A 5,079-nucleotide genomic window follows, 5' to 3' on the forward strand; every position below is an offset into this window, starting at 1 on the left:
CCTTTGAAGTCATAATGATTGGCATCCATAAGAACTCAGAATTCAGATAGTATTATTGATTCTCTTAGTTTAGTATGTTGATTCTTGAACACAACTACTTTATGAGTCTTGGCCGTGACCCTTAGCATTTTGTTTTCCAGTATTACCACCGGATACATAAATGCCACAGACACATAACTGGGTGAATCTTTTCAGATTGTGATTCAGCTTTGCTAGAGTCTAAAGTTAGAGGTGCCCAGAGTTCTTAAGCACACTCTTTTTGCTTTGGATCACGACTTTTACCACTCAGTCTCAAGCTTTTCACTTGGACCTTCATGACACAAGCACATCGTTAGGGACAGCTTGATTTAGCCGCTTAGGCCAGGATTTTATTCCTTTGGGCCCTCCTATCCATTAATGCTCAAAGCCTTGGATCCTTTTTATCCTTGCCTTTTAGTTTAAAGGGTTATTGGATTTTTCTACTTGCTTTTTCTTTTTCTTTATTTTTCGCCACATTTTTTCGCAAGCTTTGTGTTTTTCACTGCTTTTTCTTGCTTCAAGAATCAATTTTATGATTTTTCAGATTATCAATAACATTTCTCTTTTTTCATTATTCTTTCAAGAGCCAACAATTTTAACATTCATAAAATTCACTATAAAAAATATGCATTGTTCAAGCATTCATTCAGAAAACAAAAAGTATTGCCACCACATCAAAATAATTAAACTATTTTCAAGATAGAATTCGAAATTCATGTACTTCTTTTTCTTTTTCAGAAAACATTTTTCATTTAAGAAAAGTGAAAGATTCATGGAACATTCATAGCTTTAAGACATAGACACTAAATAATAATGATCATGTAATGAAGACACAAACATAGTCAAAACATAAAGCATAAAAACCGAAAATAGAAAAGAAAATAAACAAGGAGATTAAAGAATGGGTCCACATTAGTGATGGTGGCTTCTTCTTCCTCTTGAAGAACCAATGGAGTTCTTGAGCTCATATATGTCTCTTCCTTGCCTTTGTTGCTCCTCTCTCATGGCCTTTTGGTCCTCTCTGATTTCATGGAGGATGATGGAGTGCTCTTGGTGCTCCACTCTTAGTTGCTCCATGTCGGAACTCAATTCTCCTAAAGAGGTGTTGAGTTGCTCCCAATAGTTGTGTGGAGGGAAATGCATCCCTTGAGGCATCTCAGGGATTTCTTGATGAGAAACTTTCTCATGCTCTTGTTGAGGTCCATGAGTGGGCTCTCTTGTTTGCTCCATCCTCTTTCTAGTGATGGGTTTTTGAGATGAATCTCTCCATCTCCCATGACTCGGAGTTGGAAGCAACTGCCTTCCCTTTCCTCTTCCTAGAGGTTTCTCTGGCCTTAGGTGCCATTAAGGGTTATAGAAAAACAAAAAACAGAGCTTTTTTCCACACCAAACTTAAAAAGTTTGCTCGTCCTCGAGCAAAAGAAGAAAGAAGGGATTAGAGGAAGAAGAGATGGAGGAGATGGAGGTGTGTGAATAGTTTGGCCAAGGGGGGTTTGAGGTGGTTATGATGTGTGAAAATGAAGGAGTGATGAAGGGCTTATAGAGGAGTGGAGTGGAGAGGGAATTCTTGTAATAGGGGTTGGGTTTGGGAGGGAGATGGTTTAAATTTGAATGGGTGGGGGTAGGTGGGTTGTATGATGGTTTTGGAGGAGAAATAGAGATGATTGGGGGAGGTTATTTTGGGAAAGAGGGTTATGGAAAGGTGTGAAAAGGAGAGAAAAAGAGTTGGGGTAGGTGGGGATCCTGTGGGGTCCATAGATCTTAAGGTGTCAAGGAATTCTGCTCCCTGCACCTTTCTGGCATTTAAACGCCAGTCTGCTGCCTTTCCTGGCATTAAACGCCAGGCTGATGCCCCTTTCTGGCATTTAACGCCAGCCAGACACCATTTTCTGGTGTTAAACGCCAGTCTGTCTGCCAATTCTGGCGTTTAACGCCCAGAATGTTGCCAGACTGGGCGTTAAATGCCCATTCTACTATCCTTACTGGCATTTGAATGCCAGTAAGCCTGTTCTCCAGGGTGTGCTATTTTTTATGCTGTTTTTGAGTCCGCTTTAACTCTACAGCTGTTTTTGTGACTCCACATGATCATCAACCTAAAGAAAACATAAACTAACAATGGAAAATGAAATGAAAAAGTAATTAACATAGATAAATAAGATTGGGTTGCCTCCCAATAAGTGCTTCTTTAATGTCAATAGCTTGACAGTAAGCTCTTACAGAGCTTCACAGATACTCAGAGCATGATTGTGGCCTCCCAACACCAAACTTAGAGTTTGAATGTGGGGACTTTGCTTGACTCTATATGGAGAGAATTGGATGAAGCTTTTCATGCTTCTTCTCCATGTTTACAGAAGAAGATCCTTGAGCCTTAAACACAAGGTAGTCCTCATTCAATTGAAGGACTAACTCTCCTCTGTCCACATCAATCACAACCCTTGCTGTGGCTAGGAAGGGTCTTCCAAGGATGATGGAGTCATCCTCATCCTTTCCAGTGTCTAGGATTATGAAGTCAGCAGGGATGTAAAGGCCTTCAACATTCACTAAGACATCCTCTACAAGTTCATAAGCCTATTTCATTGATTTGTCTGCCATCTCTAGTGAGATTCTTGTAGCTTGTACCTCAAGGATCCTTAGTTTCTCCATTACAGAGAGTGGCATGAGGTTTATACCTGACCCCAGGTCACACAGAGCCTTCTCAAAGGTCATGGTGCCTATGGTACAAGGTATTAAGAACCTTCTGGGATCCGGTTTCTGTTGAGGTAATTTCTGCTGAACCAAGGAATTCAGTTCATTGATGAGCAATGGAGGTTCATCCTCCTAAGTCTCATTACCAAATAACTTGACATTCAGCTTCATGATTGCTCCTAGATACTGAGCAACTTGCTCTTCAACAATATCTTCATCCTCTTCAGATGAAGAATACTCATCAGAGCTCATGAATGACAACAGTAAATTTAGTAGAATCTCTATGGTCTCTGTATGAGCCTCAGATTCCTTTGGTTCCTCATTACGGAACTCCTTAGTGGTCAGTGAATGTCCATTGAGGTCTTCCTCACTGGAAATCACTGCCTCTTCCTCCTCTATAGGTTCGGCCACTTTGGATATATTGATGGCCTTGCACTCTCTCTTTGGATTCTCTTCTGTATTGCTTGGGAGAGTACTATGAGGGATTTCAGTAACTCTTTTACTCAGCTAACCCACTTGTGCCTCTAAATTTCTGATGGAGGACCTTGTTTCAGTCATGAAACTGAGAGTGGTCTTAGATAGATCAGAGACTATGGTTGATAAGTCAGAGAGGCTTTGCTTAGAATTCTCTGTCTGTTGGTGAGAAGATGATGGAAAAGGCTTGCTATTGCCAAACCTATTTCTCCCACCATTATTATTATTGAAGCCTTGTTGAGCCTTCTGTTGATCCTTCCATGAGAAATTTGGATGATTTCTCCATGAAAGATTATAGGTGTTTCCATGAGATTCTCCCATGTAATTCACCTTTTCCATTGCAGGATTCTCAGGGTCATAAGCTTCTCCTTCAGAGGAGGCTTCTTTAGTACTGCCGGATGCAGCTTGCATTCCAGTCAGATTCTGAGAAATTATATTGACTTGCTGAGTCAATATTTTATTCTGAGCCAATATGGCATTCAGAGTATCAATCTCAGGAACTCCTTTCTTCTGAGTCATCCCATTATTCACAGGATTTCTTTTAGAAGTATACATGAACTGGTTATTTACAACCATTTCAATGAGTTCCTGGGCTTCTGCAGGTGTTTTCTTCAGATGAAGAGATCCACTAGTAGAGTGATCCAATGACATCTTAGACAATTCAAACAGACCATCATAGAATATACCTAAGATGCTCCATTCTGAAAGCATGTCAGAAGGACACCTTCTGATCAATTGCTTGTATCTTTTCCAAGCTTCATAGAGGGATTCACCTTCCTTCTGTCTAAAAGTTTGGACTTCCACTCTAAGCTTGCTCATCTTTTGAGGTGGAAAGAATTTGGCCAAGAAAGTATTGACCAACTTTTCCCAAGAGTTCAGGCTTTCTCTAGGTTGTGAGTCCAACCATATCCTAGCTCTGTCTCTTACAGAAAAGGGGAAAAGCATAAGTCTGTAGACCTCGGGATCAACCCCATTGGTCTTAACAGTGTCACAGATTTGTAAGAATTCAGCTAAGAACTGATGAGGATCTTCCAATGGAAGTCCATGAAACTTGCAATTCTGATGCATTAGAAAAACTAATTGAGGCTTAAGCTCAAAGTTGTTTGCTCCGATTGCAGGAATTGAGATGCTTCTTCCATAGAAGTTAGAAGTTGGTGCAGTAAAGTCACCAAGCATCTTCCTTGCATCTCCATCATTGTTCTCAGGTTCGGCTGCCATGTCTGCCTATTTTTCAAAATTTGCTGTAAGGTCTTCTCCGGAGTGTTGTGCTTTAGCTTCTCTTAGCTTCCTCTTCAGAGTCCTTTCAGGTTCAGGATCAGCTTCAACAAGAATGTTTTTATCCCTGTTCTTGCTCATATAAAAAAAAAAGAGAACAAAGAGAGAATGGGAATCCTCTATGTCACAGTATAGAGATTCCTTTATGTGTCAGAGGAAAAGAAGAATAGAAGAATGAGGTAGAGAGAGAATAAGAAGAATTCGAACACAGAGAGAGGGAGAGGGTTCGAATTATTAGATGAGAAGTGTTAGTTAAAAAGAAATAAAATAAAATTAGAATTTAAAACAATTAGTTAATTAAAAAGAATTTTGAAAAAGTGGTTAGTTGTTTTCGAAAATGAGAAGTGAAAAAGTAGTTAGGTGGTTTTGAAAAAGATAAAAAATAGTAAATTTTTAAAATTAAAACAAACAAGTCAAGTAGTTAGTTGAAAAAGATTTGAAAATAAATTTTGAAAAGATAAGAAGTTAGAAAAAGATTTTGAAAGTAAAATTTTAAAAAGATATGATTGAAATTTATTTTGAAAAAGAATTGAAAAAGAAATTAAAAAGATTTGATTTTTAAAATTAAAGTTGATGACTTGACTAACAAGAAACTAAAAGATATGATTCTAGAATTTAAAGATTGAA

General features: G+C 38.7%; 1 non-coding gene across 1 annotated transcript; it reads left to right on the forward strand.

The window, feature by feature from the left end:
• Positions 1-3,882: 3,882 nt before the first annotated feature.
• LOC148581593 (small nucleolar RNA R71) lies at positions 3,883-3,990 on the forward strand. The gene has a single exon (XR_015896527.1). It is a non-coding gene; the product is annotated as a small nucleolar RNA R71 (small nucleolar RNA).
• Positions 3,991-5,079: the final 1,089 nt, after the last annotated feature.

Source organism: Arachis ipaensis, chromosome B10 (genome assembly GCF_059453495.1).
Source record: "Arachis ipaensis isolate K30076 ecotype BB chromosome B10, ASM5945349v1, whole genome shotgun sequence".
Taxonomy (NCBI): domain Eukaryota; kingdom Viridiplantae; phylum Streptophyta; class Magnoliopsida; order Fabales; family Fabaceae; genus Arachis; species Arachis ipaensis.